The 23,296-nt window shown below is 38.2% G+C and overlaps 1 protein-coding gene across 1 annotated transcript in view; it reads left to right on the top strand.

The window, feature by feature from the left end:
* The window catches only part of LOC116634575, a 79,662-nt gene that overhangs the window by 1,089 nt on the left and 55,277 nt on the right, over positions 1-23,296 (top strand). The gene's annotated exons all lie outside the window — the stretch shown is intronic.

Here is a 23,296-nt window from a genome sequence, read left to right as displayed (position 1 = left end):
AAAAGCAGAAGGAGGTAGGGAAGGACTGTTAAACAAAACAACTTTATCCAAAAAGGGGGGTATAGACAGGGGTGCAGTTATGAAATCGAAAAAAAAAAGGGGGAACAGAAGCAGCTGGGTTGGCCATCATATTGGAACCGAGGGGTTTTTGTCTGACTTGGTCACTAATACTGGGTGTGACCTTGGACAAATAATTTGGTTTCTTCGGACCTTAGTTTCCTCCTCCGTGGAACGAGAGTTTCACTTAACAAAACCAGAAGGGTTTCTTCCCAACAAAAAGATTTAAGCAGTAGGAGGCAGAAACCATGGTTTCAAGTTCGAAGTATGACACTGAATAAAGGACTTTTGACACTCATTTTCAGCCTGCCCCAATTAGAGATCGTTCACACTTACGTATGATACAGGTGTATTTTAATGGTTAGTTGGTTGCCATGTATTTTAAGTGCTGTGAGAGATCCTCATTTTGAACCATTTTGGTTCTTCAAATAGGAAAATCAAAAGGCTCAAAGGAACAGATCCCTGGTAAGAAGCTGTCTATAAATTCCATAACATATAATGCTAATAAGAATTTATGCTGCAAGGGATTTGAGGCTGATTACTACAGTAAATTAGCCTGCAGTTTTCAACCTCAGAGCATGATTATAATAAACATAGGTAGCAAGATTTCTAATATACAGGAAATTACCTAATATTTTTAAAAGGCAGATCTCTTAAATTGATTTAAGTTTTAGAAGCCTATGGAAGTGATTTAAAAATAGCATTACTGTGCTAAAATGCATTTTCTCGTAAAATAAATATTTTTGTACAAGCTGAATGTCAGATGCATGACACCAGTGATTCTCATAATAGTCTATGGCACTGGAGTTTTAAAATTTAATATTTTGGGGGCGCCTGGGTGGCTCAGATGGTTGGGCGTCTGCCTTTGGCTCAGGTCATGATCCCAGGGTCCTGGGATTGAGTCCCGCATCGGGCTTCCTGCTAGGCAGGGAGCCTGCTTCTCCCTCTGCCTCTGCCTCTCTCTCTCTCTCTCTCTCTCTGACTCTCATGAATAAATAAATAAAATATTTAATTAAAAAAAAAATTTAATATTTTGGCTCTTACTAAGTCACATCTTTAGGGATGAGGCCTGGAAATCTGTCTTAGCAACCTCACCCACCACTCATGATTCTAAAGTAATATAAAATCGAGAGTCCCTGTACTATATTATAATTCAAGTACATCCACAATATTTAAATTATACTATTCCTAACTAGAAAAAGGTAAAAGTATCAAATTCCTGCATTAACTATTTCTAGAAAAGGGTTTCCTTCCTCCTACCTCTTGAATCAACATCATTGACTAAGAAAAGGCAATTGCAACCACAATTCAAATCTTTCCAAAACGCCAAGGGAAGAATGTAAACATTTGCAGCATGAAATTAGGATGTTTTGTCCATTGCATGTAATTGAGTTTAAGCTGATGTTTGAATTGAAGACCTGAGAATACTTCCCTAATTAATCACTATCCAATGTGTGAGTAAGAAAGAGTTCTGGAATTTTAAGTCAGGAAATGAAAATTTTAAACCGTCATTTACTAGCTGAATGAGTTTGAAAAGATCACTTTTTGGAGTTTGTTTCCTCATCTATGAAATGGATAGTAATTCCTGTTTTAACTTCTCAGGAATGGTACAGACTCAAATGAGATAACATATGTGAAAGTATCATCATGAACTATTGACATCCAGAGGTTTAACTCATCTAAAAGGAGTAAATAAAATCATTTGGAATTGTCTTATCTACACAGAATAAGAGAAATGCCAAAATTGAACTCTCTCTATCCTTAAGTATTTCTTTTTGTGTTGTTGTTACTGTTGAGTGGCTTCTGTTTGCTGGGTGATTTGAGATACAGTGAGACAAAACAGACATGGTCCCTGCTCTTACTTACAAAGTTTATAGTCTAGCATCATAAAAATGTATTTTAGTCATCTCAACTGACATTTATCTCTTCTAGTCCACTGACCTATACTCATCATGTCATGCTTTTAGTAAAAACCTGCCAAACCTTCTGTACCAATACTGTTGTATGTCTGTCAGTATTTGCCTATTAGCAATTTATAATCTAGAACAGAAGGCAATGGCTACCATAATCTTTCAGCAGGTTTTATAAGATGGCTTACCCAACACTCATCCAGCCCCCTTTTAGCTTGATTTTCTGCACTTTAGAAGCTAGAAAATTAAAAACTACAGTTTCTAGACTCCCTTGCAGCTAGAGTGCTGCTTGCAGCTAGATGATGGTGTGCTGGTAAATGCTTACTAATGGCTGGGGGAGGGAAAAACTCTGATTTGTAGCTTTGGCCAATCTTTGGGGTGTGATTACTCCCAAGCTACCAAAATGACTTCACTGAATGTGGAATTAGTTGGAAAAGATGCTAACAATCAGCAGCTAGCTTCAGCGTATCAGTACATTTGACCTAGTTTCCAGCAATCAGATGCACCCATTCAAGACATATGTGTGAAGGTGAACAACATGATGCCTCAGCCACACTCAGGGAGATGGGATTTTCCGGCAAACACCATGGTGGAGATACTTGGTTCTTCTGGGTAGCTGGGGAAGAGTTCTCGCATCCATTTTTAGAGTATAGGTGCTGACTGGCAGGTGGTGTTGGGATGAGTTTCCACTAGAAGAGCCCTGTGATGTGGGATGAATGTTCTTTCTGGTTTAGTTTTTCCTGGGTGTTGTTTATAGCAATGTATTATCCAAGCCTGGTTCTCTCAGAGAACTGTGAACTAAACACTGTCCTTTAATCCCTTTCTGCTTAAACTAGCTCAGTCATGGCCAGCTACATAATTTGCTGAGCCCAGAGCAAAATGAAAAATGTGGGGCCCCTTGTTCAAAAAGGAAGAAAAAAGTACCATTATACTTACTAAAATATAAAGCTTTTTCTTTCTTCTGTCATTCCTCCCTTGACTTGTAATGATGTTTTTTATTTGCTTTTTAATGTCATTCTAAGTAAAGAAAAATTAGAATTTTAAATTATTAGAATGAATTTTACCATTCATCTTTATTTTGTGCAATGCCATTTATAAATGCAAATATAAAAGCATTTAACTCATACATAGAATCACCAAAATTACACAATTCATATTTCCTAGTTTATACATGCATATGCATTTTGTGTTTATCAGAACAGTGTAAATGCTACACAGAACCAACTCAACTGTTTTTATTTCCCTTCTTGATATGCACACATCCTACCAATTTGAGTATGGAAGGACTGAAAGGAAAGGGAACCATGGGTTGCCTTACCTTTCCCCTTCCTTCTCTGTCATCATTTTCAGTATAAATGGTAATACGGGGAAGTAATGCACACTAGTAAGAAAGGTATGATGGGGTTCTTCTGTCACTTGTATTTTTTAGGATGCCATTGCTTTCCTTTTGCATCTGAAGCAAGTTCTGTTTCGAATGGAGAGTGTAGCCTTTTGGAATGGTCCACTAAATCAACCATTGATGTAATATGCTTGCCTTGTCTCATCACTGTGACTCCTTGAGTTCCTAGATCCATAGATCCATCAGAATCCTGTTTATGACACACCATGAAGACTATATGCAAAGAGGGTGGCAAGAAAGAAAAGATGCACACATTGCCTCCTCTGCTTGAATGTAAGATCCATTGTACCACCGGACTTCATTTATAAAACAGACGTTCAAACATAAAAGTATGAAGATTTTTAAAATGGTGACTGCAGAACACTAAACCAAGCACTGTGCCCTGTAGAACTGCACAGTTTGCATGCCCATGAAGTTGACCCTGAGCTCAGTGTTTCTCAAGGGCTTCTGATGCATTAGGTGAAACAAGTCTACATTGTACAGCATATTTAACATCCCTGGCCCCTGGGCACTACATGCAACTCTGACAAAAATGCCCCCCCAAGAGGAGTTACTACTCTCCACTGAACTCCTGGAGTGCACTCCACTGTCTCCGGCTGGGAACCATGGTCATTACAGATCCAAGCAAGGTTTTTGCTAGTGATTCTCAGGCAGGGAAAAATAGAGTTGAGTTTAAAAGATTTCAGAAGTCTCATACCTGAGAGAACAGAATTATGGTGACCTTTTTCCCATTGTCAGAAAAATAATACTATCTGCATTGGTGATGAAATAAATATTTGGGATGAAAGTTTAAAAGTTATCAGTGGGTTTTATGTGTCACATGGATATAAATGGCAGTTGACTCCAGATAGATGGCAATTTCTGGTAAAGAAAAAGAGTAGAGAACTACAGAAAAGTAAAGAGAACTATCTCACTGTCATTATCTTCATCAATTGGCTGAAGGGAGAAAAATTTAAAATGCCCTCAAAAATTGAGGAAGTTGCCATAAAAAGCTGTGGTACTCTTAATAGATTTTGAACTTAGTTTCATTGTATCTCTCTTTTTTAAGTTTTGGTTCTTGATTTAAGTATATTAACATAACACATTAGAGCTGAAACAAGATATTCTAGATCATTTGTTTTCTTTATCCCTATACTAGTATTAGCTATGTAGAGATTAAAAGCTCTAGCTCTATAGACCTGGCCTTGCCTTTGCTAATGCTGAACCTCAGTTTTTTCCTCAACAAAATGAGGATAAGTGTATATTATCTTAGGCTGTAAGTCATTCTACCAAAAGCCAATTCAGTAAAAAGTAATTTTACCAGAGAATATGTTTGTTAAATAAATTTAAGGTGGATTTTCTATAAAACAAGTATTTGGTAAATTTAACTACCTAATTCTTTGGCAAATTAATTTTTAGCAAATTGGACTGTTTTCCATCCCTATTAGGCTTATTATATGAATTAAATGAACTATTTATTGCACACATACAGAGAGTGCTCAGTAAGTCTTAGCTATATAATTGCTCCAACATTCTGACTTGAAGCCTTGCCCATTCTCTCTATGAATATTCCCCATTCCTGCCCACATAATTGACCTTCTGTAGGCTTTCACTACCTTTAGGTGGACTATTGCAGTAGTCACTTATTGGCCTCTTGGTTCATTCCCCTCCAGACTTACTTTCTACACCATGACAAGGGTGGTCTATCACATAAATTTTAAATTATCAACTACAATATAATAGTCATTTCACCTTTTTTATATATCCTTTAGCACCACTGGAGTACTTACAGTTCCTTAAATACACCTTTTTTTTTTTTTTAAGCATCAGATTTCTCTGCCTTTGCCTTTCTAACTGGAATATCTTCCCTCTTCTTGTCTCCTGCCAAAATTTTTATTCATCTTTCAAGTTTTAGTTAAAATGCCATTTCTCTTGTAAAAGTCTCCCTGATTTCCCCAAACAAATTTAGCTGTTCTTTCCAGGCTCCCACTTTTTTTGGTACATGCTTCTATTATAACTCTTAGATTATTGTAGTTGTAGTTTGTCATTGTAATAGAATATAATCTCCTTGAAGGAAAGGACCCTGTCTTTTTATCTTTTATATACTAGCCCCACGTATAGTAGCTAGACTATATCTTCAACGTTTATTGAATTAAAAAATTAAAAGATCTATTTACAAACCTCACTACTGCTTCCCCGCTACACCTCTGTTTTATAGATCAGGAAACTGAGGCCCAAAGAAGTGAAGCTATTTAGCAAGAACCTAAGCCTTCTAACTCCAGATCTATTACTTTTACTTCTTTACTGTAGGGAATCTTCTGAGTAGGGTCTATATGCTAGTCATTTCTGTTGTAGGAAATGGACTGTCCTGTCAGTGTCTTTCCATTTATCTCTAATCTAGGGAATAAGCAGAAGGGCATAGTGATCTGGCAAAATTTGTATTTTCTTTCCTTTTTTTTTGAAGATTTTATTTATTTATTTGACAGAGAGAGACACAGCGAGAGAGGGAACACAAGCAGGGGGAGTGGGAGAGGGAGAAGCAGGCCTCCCGCAGAGCAGGGAACCCGATGCGGGGCTCAATCCCCGGACACTGGAATCATGACCTGAGCGGAAGGCAGACACGCTTAACCAACTGAACCACCCAGGCGCCCCTGTATTTTCTTTCTTATTCAATTATTTGGTTGCTTTTGTTTGTTTTCTAGTAAATTCAGTGGAAGTCAAGGTAAATTATTTGTCTTTCCCACCCCCAGGGGACATTTGGTAAAATGTCTGGAGACATTTTTGATTATCACATCTGAAGGACTGCTACCTATATCAAGTAGGTAAGAGTCCAGGGATGCAGCTAAATATCTTATAATGCATAGGACAGCCCCCATAACAGAGAGAATTATCTGACCCAAAATGTCAATAGTGCCAAGGTTGAAAAGCCCTGATCTAGTCTAAAGGAAATTTTTACTTAGCCCTTCATCCACTGTGTTGCCTCTATGAAACCATGATGGAAAAGAAACTCATTCCCCACTCCACCCCTCCCCCAAGGGATTTGGAAGCCCTATATGGTGAACTCTGGAAGCAATTGCTATCAACTATGCACTCTCAAAAGACTTCATGCAGGTTTCCCCCAATGGATTCATAGCACCTGCCTGGGTGTAAGATAGGCACACAAATATGTATTGCCTGAATGATGAATAAAGTATATTTTAACCAAAAGAATGGGGTTTTATTTCTTTTTTTAAAACTAAAGGGAAGTCAAATTAATCATTGTGGTGAGAATTTCTGTTCTTATCTTTTTATTTCAGTTACAGGAAGAAGCAAAACTTTTTAAAAACAACTCTCAACTCACCCACTTCCATAAATTAGCAGTAATAGTTTTAAGGGAAAGACCAATGGGCCTATAAATTAAAGATGTTGTTTGAGGAACAAAAAATAAGAGAAGCTTTCAGAATAGAGTAATATTAGAGCTGATGCATGAGCTCTCCAGGACCCTCATTTAAATTATATATCCAGAATTGAAACCAGAGCATTTCTGATGGATTATGGCTAGGCAGGAAGAGACCAAACACACGTGGAGTAAGGTTAGATTAAGTTCCCAATTTAAATAATCAAGATACAGAATCTCAGAAGCAAGTTGTCATATAGAGCAGCGTATCTCAGGGTAGTTTTCCCTGGCCCCAATGTCCCCACTGCACTTTTATATCTACAGTTTAAATTACATTCCAGGAAAACTTCCACTAATAATCTTTGTTATTGACAGTGAACTCTCCTGAGTTTTGATCCTCATTTTATATCCTCATTCCAGGGTTCAGGAAAGACTATCCTGAAATGTGTAGATACAAATCAACACATTTATTTTCTCAGTAAAATGTATTTTTCCAGTCTTAAAGGTTTTAAATGCATAGCATAGGAAATATAGAAAACCATAAAGAAAATATATTCAATCCCACCCAGAGGCAGTTATAATTAACGTTTTAGTCCATTTTTCTTCTAGAACATTTTTCTATGAATATATTACTTAGTGGAAGCAATGTCCCACTTTTTTTACTTTACATTATAGAAGCATCTTCCATACAAATTAAAATTTTTCATACCCATTATTTTAATAGATGCAGAATATACTGTGCTATGGACATACGACAGTTTACCACTTTCCCACAGTAGGCCAACAATAGAGTGTTTTAAATTTTACATTATAATAAATATCCCACTGAGCATTTGTTCCATTTTGGATCCTACCCTTAACTTTTCAAGGAACTTACTTTATAGTTTATTATTTGACAAGAGCATCAATTCCTGGGACATGCCATGTTCCTTCTCTCCACCTCATTTGCCCACTTAGTTCACTCTTTAGATTTCAGGTCAAAGACCACTTCCTCCGGGAAGTCTTCCCAAACTTTATATTTGATTATGGTTTTCTGTTACATATTCTAATTGTACAGTGTTCCTTTTTTCCATAGCACTTACCTCTGGTTGTAATAATCTATTCATTTGTTTATTACTTGGTTAATTCTATTTCCCCCTTGGACTAGAATACTACAATCACTATCTGGATAAGCAGTGATTATAACGTTATAAACACAGCCCAATTAATGTGATCTCATTTGTTTCACTGACAAGATGGGTTAAAGCTTGAGATTGAAATACAATTAGTCCAGAAATACTTATGTGTCAGGCATTACTCTAGGTGCTGGGAATATAGAAATGAGAACACCAGGCATGATTTCAGTCTTCATGGTGCTTATAGTCTAATGCAGCATTTGGCAAACTAGGGGGACAGATAATAAATATTTGGGGTTTTCAGGCTATATGGCCTCTCACAACTACTCAACTTTGCCATTGAAATGCAAAAGCAATCAGCAACAATCATAAATAAGAGAGTGTGTTTAGGTTCCAATAGAACTGCAGTGGGGCTGGATTTGACCCATGGGCTATTGTTTACCCCTGGTCTGTTGGACAAGACAGCCATTAAACAGATCATATGAGATGATGAATACTTCAAAAGAAAAGGACAGGGTGCAATAATGTCACATGGCAGAGCTGTCTAACCTAGTTTAGGGAAAGGAACAAAGACTTCTTAAGGAATAGACTTTAAAATTTAAGGAAGAAGAGGAATTATCTAAAGTTAGGGCAACAGACTCCGTGAAGACCTGAAGTATAGAAAGAGCAAGAATAGAAAGAAATTAAACTTAAGCTTGGAGATTGATAGGGAGAGGGAGCTGAAATTGTAAGAATGTAGAGTGAAAAGACAGATTCAGAAAAGACAAATTTTCAAAACCTAATACTCCCTAGAGGAAGAGGTGCCGGCAGGAAAGACTGAGAAGGGATGATCAATGAGGCATAGCAGTAGCAGGAAGTTTAAGACCTTACAGGCTCTCTAACCTCCTATCTGTATGTGTAGGATATGCTGGTTGGGAGATATTAGCCTAAAGGCTACATGAACCTCAGCAGACTGATGTACTTTTTTGAAGGATAAGATTATATATATATATACAAATATATATAGGTGTATAGAAATATATATATAGAGAGAGAGAGAGAAAGAAGAATAGAGCTGAGGGCTGAGTAAAGGTGATTGGGAGTGATAGGGTAGAGAATGAAGAGTAGTAAAGAAATCAGAAGTAAAAAGATAGGAACAGATTACTGGTATATAGTAGGTGCTCAATAATTTTTTGATAAATGAATGAAAGGATATCAATATAAGATCAAAGAATCCAAGAGGGAAAGGGTTTCAATAACAAGTTGGTCAATAGTTTTGCATACTTAAAAGAGCTATTGCTCAAGGCTAGTTTCCTTGGCCATCTGGGAAAAGATGCAGGTAAGGACTCAGCCACTCCTGATGCCCCAGCATAGGATAAGCCTGACTTTCTAATTTCTACCTGTAGGAAAAGCTGACCCGGTTTCTTTCTTCCCTAAAGATTTCAGTAAGTAGGAATAGGGACCTTCCTGTGTCAGTACCCGCTCCAAACAGAATAGGAACAAGATTTTTTCATGGATTACAATGACACTAGCTCAACTGTTACCTCTTCTCTCAGTCACCTATGTTAAATGTATGTTTTATTACTTAATTCTAAACATTTTGTATTGTTTTAATTTGTTATTAACTTCTTATTGATATCTATAAAGTCCCATGTTAGATGCTGTAATTTTTTTAAAAATGTAAGACATGGCTCTGGGCTCAAGTATTACGTAATTAACCAATAAATTGTAAGCTTCTTGACATTAGGAATCATATTTGACATTTCCTTTCCTTCCTTGCACAGTATCAGGCATATGGTTGGTACTGTAGAAATAATTTTCCCCTGCCCTCTACATTGCACCATTTGGTGACCAAATGGTGTCTATCTAGCTACTTCTGTGTGACTTGGACAAAACATGCTGCGTTCTGAGGCAATGATATTCTCAAGGCATCAGTAACAATAATTTCAGCTTGTTGAAGGTGGAGGTTCTTTGTGTAAAGGTCAGCCTGTCAGTAAATAGCATGCCACCCTGTTCTTTCAAGATTATAAGAAACCTTTGTACGTGTATTTTTTATACTTAAAAAAAAAAAGTAGTGGAAACCTGTACCCAGGGTCTCACCAGATGTTTTCAAATCAGAACTGGGGCAACTGAGTTGTAATTTATTTTTTAAACATTTATTTTTAGCAATTTATGAGAGTGGGGAGCTGAGATTTTTCTTGCCTGAATTAGCAATAATTTCATTCCCTATTCAACTTTAGCAAAATACTAAGCTAGCCCTAAGTTGAAAATATGAAACATAGGTTCTTACCAAGTCAAAAAAGTGGAACAAAGATGAGTCTTAAGAATGAAGGGAGGGGCACCTGGGTGGCTCAGTCGGTTGGGCATCTGTCTTCAGCTCGGGTCATGGTCTCGGGGTCCTGGGATCGAGCCCCACATCGGGCTCCCTGCTCAGTGGGAAGCCTGCTTCTCCCTCTCCCTCTGCCTGCCTGTCTGCCTGCTTGTGATCTCTCTCTCTGTGTCAAATAAATAAATAAATAAATAAATAAATAAATAATCTTTAAGTCTTTCAAGACTTAAATTATTAAAGACTGACACATGGCTTACAGTCTTCCTGTTTACCTTAACTGCTACCCTTATCCTGAGTGAATCCATCACCAAAGTAGACAGAATACCACCCTCGAAGTTCCTTGACATCTCATCCCCACTGATGTTCGGCTGCTCGTTTCTGTTGCCATACCTGGGATCCTGTCATACACCCAATCTGTTTCACCTCTAACTGCAGACTTCACATTCTCTGGCCACAACATGCATCCCAGCTCTCTCCCTCAGTTCCTCCCAGTACATCATTCTCAGTTCCCTGATGTCTCCAGTGCTCTTCCTCTATGTCAGTCTCTCGTCCTTCTCTGACGTGCGACCTCCAATCCAGACTTATGTTTTTTCTCCCTATCATCCTTCTCCTGCCTTTACTTCCTTTGATCTTTTGTTGCATTCTATTTTAAATTATTTACCACTCTCTTGCCAGAACCACATCACCTTTGCCCTGCTTGCCCTGCTGTCACTAACCTGGCAAAACACCAGCTCTAACTGGGTACCTGTACCCAGATTGCTGAGTGCACCCAGTTAGAAAAAATAGCACTGCTGTGTAGGTTGGCATTTCACATTGTACAATCAGGACCACAGACCAGTTAGGTTACTCTGTCCATATTGTTGGGAAGGGAAGGTTATCCTTATAATGCTCTAGACTCTACTCCATATGCCAGGGTACACTTGTTATAAATTCTCCTTTGTATACCCAAAATTAGTAGTAGGCTGAATAATTTCAAATGTCATTACCCTCTCTCTGAGTCTCTAACATAGCTTTTGTGCCTACTTTCCTGTTTTAACTTTATAGTTTTGGGTCTAGTTCACCCAATAAAGTAAATTTCTAATGTTTTTTAAATTAATATTTGGTCAGTCAAAAAGACCATGTCTCAGACATTATGGAATGAAGTGAGAACTGAAGGCAAATCACTCGTAGGGATGATTACCCTTTTTAGCAAGGCTTTTGTGAATCTAAGTAGTCTCTAGTTGTAACTCGGGGTCTGGGGACTTAGGCTCACCTCCCTTGAGTCATTTCATTCTTGCCTTTCCCAACTTCCCCCTTCCAGATTTCAGATTCTACAAATTTTCTAAAAACAGACGCTTCTTTTTTCCTAAAGTAACAGAGAAAGCAGTGCTACTTGGGTAGGGAGAAGTGCAGGGTGCTGTTTGCAGGTGTAGGTCCCTTATATTGAATGGCAGTAGCATACTGGTGAAGAGTGTAGGCTCTATACCCAGTTTCCCTACTTACCTGCTCTGTAACTTTGGGAAAATTACTCTCTGTGCCTCAGTTTTCCCATCTGTGACATATAGATGATAATACTAGTACCCACCTCAGTGTTGTTGTGAGGATTGAATTACATGTATTAAATGAGTTAATACCTTAGAACTGGTGAGCACTCAGTAACTGTAAGCTATTCATAATTTAGAGGCAGCTTCCCTATTTCCTAAAATACATTTATTCATTACAAGAAGAGACTAATGATGAAAGCTAGAAGCTATTAAAATTCCATTGATTGGATATAAAAAGTAGACTTTCAGAATTGCAAAAGACTCAAGAAATTATTTAGACCATTGGTTTTTAACCAGTACTATGCATCAGAATCACTTCTGAAGTGTAAAGCTGCAGTTACCCAGGCCCTCCCTTCTCACATCTACCAAGTCAAAATAAAATGTCCACAGGCAATCCCGGTGCAGTCTTCCTTGCAAGAACCACTGAAATAATTCAAGTCTTTATGTTTTATGATAAGGATAGTGAGACTTAGAAAGAATACATAACTTACCTAAGACCCCATAGAATAGGTAGGATCAAGGTCACCTAGCTCCTTGATAAGTGATCTTCCTATTCTTTTATGTTGCCTGCCAAAATATATTAACTTTCCAAGGAACTAATATGGGAGTTTATCCTCCTCTCAGTAATATCAGGAAGAATAATATAGGCTTGAAAAGTGTACTTTATTCATCATTTAATTCAAAATAACAAAATTTATTGTACAAATCATGCAAAGGACTGTTGCACATTTACAATAGGATTTAAAGTGAATTTTGCTGTGCTTTTCATGTGGACATTAGTCTTTGCCACAATGCTTGCTGCTAATTAGTACAAGGAAATACTGTGTGTGGCAGAGAGCTGCTCAACCCAACCTCACAGACTGAAAGCAAACAAATGCTTTATAGGGAAAGGTAGCTGTAGGAATTAAACTTTGTAGCGCTCTCAATAATAAAATATGCATTTTATATAAATAGGATTTTTTTTGTTTTACATCTTTTTTTATTTTTTTAAAAGATTTTATTTATTTGAGAGAGCAAGAGAGCGAGAGAACATGCATGCAGTGTGCACATGTGCAAGCCGGGGGAGGAGTGGAGGGAGAGGGGCAAGCAGACTCTGTGCTCTTGAGCGGGAAGCCCATAGTGGGGCCTGACGCGGGCCAATCTCACGACCCTGAGATCATGACCTGAGCTGAAATCAAGAGTTGGATGCTTAACTGACTAAGCCATCCAGGTGCCCCTGTTTTAAGTTAAAAAAAAAAAAGGCAAAAAAACCCTTGTAAAAAATTCTTAGAATTTTCCGGTCTATAAACAGTTAATGTAGAAAAAAAAATCAGTGGTTATTAGGTATAGTGTTCTTATTGTAGCTTTATTGATTGGTAGTTTGAAAGTCTAAAAAATATAGCAAAACCAAATTCTGAGTTTTTGTGTTTGGTTTGGGTACTATGATATCTCTCTTAAAATATGTTTTTCTTTATCCATAATATGGAGGAATCAAAAAAATGCATTAGAACTTGGATGTGAATTTATGCAAATATGTGAAACAAATTAAGATGGCAGAGCATAAGAAAATGGAACTCAAATGAAATCTACCTCTCAAAGCAGGTCTATTTATATTTCACTATATTTGCTGTTATAAATTTATTTCCATGTATTTCTTTGCTAGAAATGATAAATGGCTGCCCACCCAACTTCTGACTCTTAGGCAACTCTGTTTTACTAATAAACCACTCATTTTGATTCTGGAAATGGTACGCACAAGCCCCTAAAAGAAGTCCACCATTCCAGATCCCCATCAACCTATTATTAAGCTACTGTTGCTTCTACTGTGTCTTTGCCTGATTCCAAACCCTTTGTTCTACACTTCGTCTCAGGTTTGGGCTTTGGATCTTTTTACTTGATGCTTATTTTTGGCTTCTTGGCACTGGCCTCTGTGCTCAATCTAATCATCTTGGTTTAGACTCACCTTCTACTTCCAAGCTGCCAAGATTTATACCCTTTGATTCTAGCAGTTCTGGAATTACTAGCACAGCCACTGGCTGCTGCCTCAAGGAGACCAGTCCCAAAGACTAGCCTCATATTATAAACATCCATTTATTCATCTGTTCAACAGATTTCATTCATCAGTACTATGTGTAAACCACCAGAGTAGTTTCTGGAGGAATATAGAAGATTAATAAGTGATAGAAAGCTCTTAAAATCTGGTAGGACAAATAAACAAGTATATAGTGATAATTTAAGATAGTATGTGTTCAACTCTTATGAAATATGTATAAATGCAAGACATCAATTAACAAAAACTTCAAATAGATTTCTTTTCTTCTTTTCTTTTCTTTTTTCTTCTTTCAGTAGGCTCCATGCCCAGCATGGAACCCAATGGGAGGCTTGAACTCACAACCCTGAGATCAAGACCTGAGCTCAAGACCTAAGCTGAGATCAAGAGTCAGACCCTTAACTGACTGAGCCACCCAGGCACCCAAAAGCTTCAAATAGAAAGATGTCTAACCACGAAGTTAGGGATATAGGGTACAAGGGGACATGACCAAAAGAACCTGGGATGGTGGGCCATGGATTTAAAAAAATTGAGAATACTGACAGGTTAAGTTAACAAACTTGAAGGTAGGGTAGGATAAACACCATGGGCGAAAGGCATTCCAAAAAGTAGAACCAAAGCAATAGGAACAGAAAAAGTAAGTTATATTTAAGAAATCTTACCTAGATTGGTTGACAGTATAAGTAGAAATGGAAGAAAGCCTTAAAAAACTGGTTGGAACCAGATTATTGAAGGCTTTGAGTACGGAGAATTTAGAATTGGCAAACATATACTGGGGAGTCAGAAGGTTTTGAGCAGGAAATGATAACTGGCTTGATTTAACAGTGGTATACAGGAAGGAGTTGGTAGTGAGGAGATAGGCAGCAGAGACTGCAGACCAGGAAATCAGTTAGGAGACTATTACAGTAATCTAAAGTAGGGAAGGCCTGGGGATGAAGACTTTATTCATTTCATTAAGCGCCTGCTATGAGCAAGGTGCTAGTGATGCAATGAGGACTAGGTCCTTGTCATGTGGGGTTTTCAATCTAGTGAGACATTGATCTCTTAAAGGCTCCTAGAGGGGTCTCTATTTTGGGACCAGTTCTGACCTTTGCCTGATTACTAAGGATTAGGTCCTGATTTAACAATGAGATGTATTTCCTACCTTATAAAACTACTTTTCCATTTTATGAGTCTGTTAAGGCGAAGGTATCCCATCCACTTGCACATAAAGAAAAGCAATTTATTACTTAAAACGAGATAAGACAGGTACACTACCAGACAAGGCAAAGAAGAAAATGACATGTGTTTTAAAGAGATAACTGAAGATTATGTGGAGAATGAATTGGAGGTTAGATTAGGGGCAAGAAAACCGGTTAAGAGGTTGTTGTAGTAATCCACCTGCTTGATTGTGAGGGCCTGAACAAAGACAGTATGAAAGAAGAACAATCATTGGTGGCTACTTCCACTATAGTCCTTTCTATCCCTGCCCTCAACTAAAGAATGGGTAGGGGACTCTGATTTGGAATTGAATCTTTTTTTTTTTTTTTTTTTTGAGAGAGAGGGGGAGTGAGTAAGTGGGGGGAGGGACAAAGGGAGAGGGAGAGAGAATCCTCAAGCAGACTCCTCGCTGAGCATGGAGCCGGACACCCAGCTTGATCCCAGGACCCTGAAATCATGACCCCAGCCTAAATGAAGAGTGGGACACTCAACTGACAGAGCCACCCAGGCATCCTTGGAATTGAATCTTGAACAGAGGGACTCAGGAACACAAGAAACACTGTTTACTTTTTCAGATTTAGAGGTAATGCTCCTATTATCAAGTAGTCTGTTTTCTGTTTTCCTTATTTGGAGCATGGTTCACCAGCCTTCACATTGATTCTGCGAGCTCCCTAATAAATTCTTGGTTTTGCTTTAGCTAGCCCAAATTGGTTCCTAGGCCTTACAATTAAAAACAAAACAAACAAATAAAAACACCCTAATTGACCCTGTATGCAATGTTTGAATCACTTGTGCAATGTTTGATAACCAGTGGAGACTGTTAGGTAGTAGGAAATACGAAACTACAATAGTGGTTCTCAAAGTTACGCATCAGCATCACCTGAGAAATTGTTAATAATGTAAATTCTCAGGCTTCACTCCAGACTTACTGAATATGAAACTCAAGCAGTGGGGCCCTAACAATCTGAACATTAGTATGCCCTCTGGGTGATTCTAATGCACACTGAGTTTGAGAACCCACCCAACTAGAGCTTAGAAGGGAGATTTAGGGTGGAGATAAAGATATGTGAGTCAAATATATGATAATTGCTATTGGGGGAATGAATAAACCCCAAGAGTAGAAGAGAGAAGATGAGCCCCTGAAATAGATGAAACAATCAAAGAAATTGAGACCAGTGCAGTACAATCAGGGAGGGGGAAATTTAACAGGTATCAGGCCATCTACAGTGTCAGGTGCTATACAGAGGCCAAGGTAGATAAGGACAGAGTCACAGCTATAGGAGTGCCCATTAGGAGGTTTTGCTGTCAATTAAGAGAAGTGATACAGATAACAAGAATAAGTGGTAAGAAAACACAGCCAAAAAAAAAAAAATAAAGGGTACTTTTTGCAGCAGTTTGGGAGCGCAAGAAAGTAAGTATAGTAAGGTCAAGAAGAGCTTTTTCAGGGTAGATATTTCAGTTAGCTTTTGCTGCATAACAAACACTGGAAAACTCAGTGGCTTAAGACTGCAGTTATTATTGGGGTGCCTGGGTGGCTCAGTTGGCATCTGCCTTTGGCTCAGGTCATGATCTCAGGGTCCTGGGATCGAGCCCCACATCAGGCTCCCTGCTCAGCAGGGAGTCTGCTTCCCGCACCCCCCCCCCGCTACTCCCCCTGCTTGGGTGCTCTCTCTCTCTCTTTCTCACTCTCGCCCTTGCTCTCTCTCTCAAATAAATAAAATCTTAAAAAAAAAAAAAAGGCTGCAGTTATTATTATAGCTCGTGTTTGAGGGTTGGCTGATCTCAGTGGGGGCTGCTTGTGCATCTACAAGCCTGCTCAGGAGCTTTGTTCCATGTTGGACTCTATTTCACATGTCATCCTCCTCCTGTCTGGCTTACCTAGGCATACCCTTCTCATGGAGATGGAAGAAGAATTTTAAGAGGACAAGCAGAAACATACAAGGCCCCTTAAATCCTTGACTCCAAACTGACACACCAGCACTTCTGCTTCATTCTGTTGACCAGATCAGGTTATGTGGCTAAGTTCAGATTCAAGGGGTGGGAAATAGAATTTATCTTTGTAGAGAAATTGCAAAGTGACACAGCAAAGGGCATGGGTGGGCTCATGGAGGGATATAGAATTGGGATCATTCATACTGTAGTAGGGATGACCTGAGTATACTTGAAAGTAGAAGGGAAGGAATATGTAGAATGAAAAAGAAAGTGAACCAAGGAGAAAGATCAGTACCATAGCTCAGAGAATTAACCTTTAAAAAAAGGAAGGGTGCTTCTGGGAATGAAAAGTAAGGGAATTTGATTGGATTAGATTTAGCAAATTAAAATGCAAGATGCCCAGTAAAATTTAGGTACACAATGAATACATTTTTAGTATTAAGTATATTCTGTACAATATTTGGTAGGATCTTAGTACATAGTTTGCTGGGGATTTTTATTATTTTAAATGGCATTTAGATATTTCTATAATGCAATATTTGGGACATACTTATACTAAAATATGATCGTTTGTTTATTTGAAACTCAGATTTAACTGGGCATCCTGTATTTTATCTGGCAGCACTACTTTGGATGGATTTTAAGTAAATCCATAGTAAGATAATCTACAAAGGAATAGGTGGGTGTGCTTGGGGGTTTAATCCTGGAAGAAGTTGGGAACAGCTGCTATGGATGCTGCGAAGTGTCAAAGAAAGGACTGCTGAGCAGCAGTGAAGGCCTCTTCACAACAGGAAGCATGACTTTTTCTTGGATTAAATCAGCTGTGATGTTTCACTGCTGGGAAGCAGTAGTAGTAACAGAGATTGCTGGTGCAGGCGACCACCTTGGTTTGACTTCAGTAGGAGAGGTCAGGGCAGGAGTTTGCGGTATAATTGAAATGACTGGGGGTCCAGGTTGTATAGGGAGGCAGGTGAAACCAGAAGGTGAATCGGGAGGCAGAAGGTAAACCGTGAGTCAGAATGGTATTAAGAGGTGGAAGTTCACAAAGAAACGGAATCTACAATCTTAGAAGAATAGTTCTGTGTGATAATGGGGTTTAAAATCCAATTTCACATTATAGCACTGGAGCTAAATTAAAAGCAAGAGCTCTGCAGACAAGGCACCTGGTTCTGCTTTCTATTTGTATGACCTTTAACTTCCCTATGCCTTAGCTCTTTGTTAAGTAGGAATAATAATAGTTCTTACCTCATAGGGTTATTGTGGGGATTAGGTGAAACAAACCATATGAAGTACTTAGAACAGTATGTCTGATACACAGTAAACCCTCAAATGTTGGTAATGTTTTATTATTTTAAATACCACTTACATGCATCTATAATCAATAAATGGGAGTGCTCTGGAGAATATTATTTTAAAGCCAAATGGCAAGCACACATAGTATGTTTTCCACCATAGCTAACAAATGCTATGTTTGGTAAATATATGTACAATCAGCTACCTGTTGATGTTGGAGCCCACAAAACCTTTACCATGTAAGGTTGTTTTCTTTACCTTTACTACAAGAAAATAATTACCATGCTCAAGTCATATCTGTCTCCTCATTTCCCCATAGGTGACCATGCTTTGGGATTTTCATAGTTTGAGTTAATTCCTCTGGGCTCCGCCACCCAGTGAGTTAAACAGGACAAGATTCCACCCAGAGGATTGTGGTTCTGGGAATGTAAGCAGCTTGTTTTCATGAGATCTGCACCCTGACCTGGCCTACTGTTAGGAGCTGTTGTGTTGGTGGTTGTGTTGTTTTTAATCGTTTTTTCTATCTTACACAGTTATTTGTATATAAACATTTTTTAAAGTAAATATTTTATGGGGATGTTTTGCTTATACAAAGAAAAATTAAAACTATTTTGAAGTAATTACATGTGTCATATTTTTCTCTTTCAAAATAAATGAAAGTATTAATTCATAGTTTCTGGAAAGAAAATGAAAACCCCAGAAATGGCTATGTTCTTAATGTTTGAAAATAGGGTAATATTATTCTCTGTTCGAATGGAGCCTTCCAAGGAATTACTAGAGTCTCATACACAATCGACTTAAATGCATTCTTTATCTTTAAAAGGAAGCAGAATAGAATCATTGAGTAAGTCACATGTGTTCGCAGCCTTGTCTGGTGTAATCATATCCTACACAAACACATTATTCTCTAGTCAGAAGGGTAAGGGGACATTTGAAACAGGACCTGCCCTTGTGGAGCCCTTTTTTTATTTAAAGAATAGTGCAGTGAGAGACCACATAGTAGAAGATAACAGAAAATATCTTCCATGCCTTCCTCAACCTGTATACTTTCTCATTCTCTTTTGTTCTCTAAGGACATCTGTTGTAATGATTATTCTGTAAAACTCATAGGTATATAGCAGAAGGCATATCATATTTCATTTATTATTTTGTCTACTATAATTATTGCTCTTTTACATCATGCCATTGTACGTCTTTAAAATATTTTGTTTATAAAAGATATGAAAGGATATTACAGAAAATTTATTAGTTAACTATAGATATCTAAAGAGTAAATGTTTTAACTCTGATTTTAATTATATCTTAGGAAGTCTAATAGATTTGTATTAAGCTACATTTTAAAGAGAGAAATGTGGTTAAAAGAGATGCTTAAAATCTGAATTTAATTTTCCTTTTTTTATATTAATTGCAATGGATTTTTAAAAATGTCCTACGTAGGCATTTAAAAGATACTCTTAATTACAAACAACAGTGACATGAGATTTTGGAGGCTTTAAAATAGGTCCATTATTTGAAATGTTTTCAACATTTTGATGGCTGGTTTGCTGTCTATATATAATGGTTGCAATTAAAAATTAAACTTTTTAAAAAAAATAATTTTTTAAAAAAATTCAAGTTTTTACTTCTTATTAAGGGTTTTTATATTGCCTCCCAGTTTTCCCCTAGGTTAATCCGTTGGGAATTTTGAAATTTACATCTGAAGGTTTTTTTAATCTTTTTATTATAAAAAATTTCGAACATATGCAAAAATAGAACAAATAGTATGATGAGCCCCCAAGTTATGTTTGAGCTTTAAGTGATATATTAGTATAGGTGCTACATTTATTAATACAACAGATGTTCAGGAACTCCGGGAATGGTTGTGGCTTAATACACACTTGAAAGAATCTGTATAAATCAAATTTTTAAAAATATCCCACCATTTCCCAACCTATGACAGACTGTATTTCAAATGTTTATTGATGGTCAGCCAATTTTTGGACCTACAAATATGATTCTCATAGAAATAATCTTAAAATGGCTATTTGCTTTTCAGGCCAACTCTCAGAAATTTGTCTAATTCACATTAAGGGAAACCCATACATCTCTTTTAACATCATTTCAATGAGAAAATGCTTCCTTTACAATTGGAATACTACGGAACAACCGCCACCCATCTTCTCTTCTACTAAGTAGGGGGGATAGGAAAGTGCGGAGTCAAGCTCCTGTGATGGAGATTCATTTCCATGATGGGCTCTTGATTCTCTCAGAAAAACCAGTGGGAACTCTGAGAAGACAGTAGGAGGGTGTGGGGATGGGAGTGCACTCTGTACACACCATTCTGAAATTATTTACCTTTTCTTCAGCAAGTGGAGTTTTTGTTTTTTTTTTTAACGCCTATTAAAAAAAAAAGAGGGGTGCCTGGGTGGCTCAGTTGGTTAACTTCCGATTCTTGATTTTAGCTCAGGTCATGATCTCAGGGTCATGTGATCAAGCCCCATGTTGGGCTCTGCCCTAAGTGGGGAGTCTGCCTGGGATTCTCTCTCTCCCTCTCCCTCTGCCTCTCCCCCCCCCACCGAGCACACGTGCTCTAAAAATAAATAAATAAAAAACACTTGCTTAAAAAAATAAAAAAGAAACCTTCCTTTGTAAAACAAATACCGTGTCATATCTGAAGTTTACATTTTACAGATTTTTAAATTAGGCTTCTGATTTTTTTCTTTAAGTTTCTGACACAGGAGAAAATTATTTTCACTGCTGAGATATGCCTAAGATAACAAGAAAAGATTCCTGACTACTAAAACAGAAAATTAGAAAATAAACATAAGTATTAAATTGCCAATAAGCTAAAATCAGACTGTTGCAATAATGTTTATAGTGAACCTATAAGTAGTATTAAGCTTTTAGAGTATCTGGGAATGACAAAGCAGAAAGGTGGGTTCTGATGCTTTTGTCATGCCACCCTATACTCACACTGTTCTAAATTGACCTTAAATTCTTATTTTTCCAAAACCCTTCTCTAAGCAAGAACTTGGAGCCACAGAACTGTGCTCATCAACTTCTCGTTTTCATTCTGTATGCAATCTGAAATAAAATGGGAACTAGAGCAAGTGCTTTACGGGTAGAGCAACAGGGTCAAGATCCAGAAAGCGTGGAATAGCTGAAAACAAGGCCAGCTCAGAGTTAGGAACTCCAAACATTGCAATGCTTTCTGAGCCTGAGACAGTCGCTTAACCTCCCAAGGTAGTAAAATGAATGGTTGAAATGAATCAGCCCTATTTCTTCTAGTTCTAAAAGTCCCATCTGTGAATAGCCATCCTTGATCCTATAAAGTCTTTAAATGCTAGTGTGGTGTGACTGTTACCCTCTCAGCTAAGTTAGGTTCCATGTGTATGCTTGTGAATGCTTGACGGCAGGCCCCCAAAGCAGGCTAGCCTCATTTTCCAGAGGGAGTAATGCCAGTACTCCTAAGTACAAAAAGAACCAGGCATACTTTGTGATGAGGCCACCGAAGGTCCCACAGCGTGATCTACCATAGCTTCACTCCTGACCCATGCTCCCATCAGATAAAGAAGGGCCTACTGTGTGTTAAGTACTGTAGTAATGAGGTAACTTACATGTTACTGTATTAATCCCTACAGTAACCCTAAGAATGGGGGTATTGTCCTCATTTTACAGATGAGGAAGTTTCCTAAGAACCTTAGTGATGGAGCTAGTGAATGGTAAAACTACATTCAACCCTGCTATAAGGGGGATGAACTACAGATCACTTATTTAAACCCGCCTGCTAAACTAGCTAAGGAGAGAAAACCAAGAAGGCTTCTCTTAAACTCACCAGCAACTCTAAGAACTCTGGCTTCTCTGCCTGGGGGACCTGGACCCTCACAACTCCCAGAGTTAGCTCATTTTCTCAAGATCCACTCCCTGCCCCCCCATACACACACATACACACACAAGTCCAGGGTAAGCCTATCCCCTCCCAGCCCTTCTGAAGTCTCAGGAGAGTGGCCTGCCGCTTTCACAAGGCTCCTGCAGCTAGAAACCCAGTCCTCTCTAACCCAGATGAGGAAACTCTGGACTTGATATTAAGGCATTGTTCCAGAAGAACTCTTCAAGTATGAGGGAAGCCCCTCCCTGCCTACCGGTGGTGCTGAGAGTGCCAGAGGCCAAGTTCCCCTGCCAACCAGTGTAAGTCTGGGAAGAGCCTGCATGAAGGTAGTAGCTCAAGAGGAATAGAAATAAACTGCGAGGAACTGGAGTTGTCTGGTGATCTTAGCGAGGAGCTTCGAGGCGCAGGAAAGTTTCTTCTGCATCAGTAACTTCTCCAGTAACTTCAAGGATGGCTACTTCTAGATCCCTGAATTCCTAACTGCTGATGAAGGAGAATCCAAATTTTAGATATCAGAGTAAGAAACTCCCCAGAAACAGCAGAGGGCTGTTCTCAAGGTATGTGTCTGGGACCAGCAGCATTAGCCTCACCTGGGAACTTGTTAAAGATGCAAATGATTGAGCCCCATCCCAGACCTGCTGAATCAGAAATGGGATCCAGGAATCTGTGTTTTCACAACCATCCAGGTGGTCCTGATGTACACTAAAGTTTGAAAACCACTGGCCTAGGAAAATGAAGGATAATTCCAGGTTCTCTACATTAACCTAGAATTAATCTGCAACACCTGCCTAGGGCGAGAGTCTCCCCTCCCCTCCCCCACCCCAACTTTAACCAGTGCTAGAGCTCAGTGGTTAGAGTTAGGTGACTCTCCCAACCAAGGCTACTGCCTAGTTGCTCATTATTTTCCTTGAAAACTCCTAGGAAAATTTTGGACAGATAGCAGATGATCAGTAATGACTGAACTGAAATTTTAAAACATATTGTTTATGATAGGGAAATTGGAAATAACTTCAATGTCTATTAATAGGAATTCGATTAAAAACAAATTCTATGAGGATTGGGTCCAACACTGACCAATACTACGTTCACTATATTCTTATTGCCTAACATAGTATAAATATTTAATATTTGTTGATTGAATGAATAAATATATCTTCATATATATTCAGGTCCTGAAGTACAATGCAGCATTAAAAAAAGATGTTTTCTAATAGCAATCCCACTCCTGTGTATTTACCCAAAAACCTGGAAGTCAATGTTTATAGCAACTCTACTCATAATTGCCAAAATTTGGAAACAACTCAAAT

This window comes from Phoca vitulina, unplaced genomic scaffold, assembly GCF_004348235.1.
Source record: "Phoca vitulina isolate PV1807 unplaced genomic scaffold, GSC_HSeal_1.0 scaffold9, whole genome shotgun sequence".
Lineage (NCBI taxonomy): Eukaryota > Metazoa > Chordata > Mammalia > Carnivora > Phocidae > Phoca > Phoca vitulina.
Note: the sequence above shows the minus strand (reverse complement) of the source record. Positions and strands in the feature narration are given on the sequence as shown.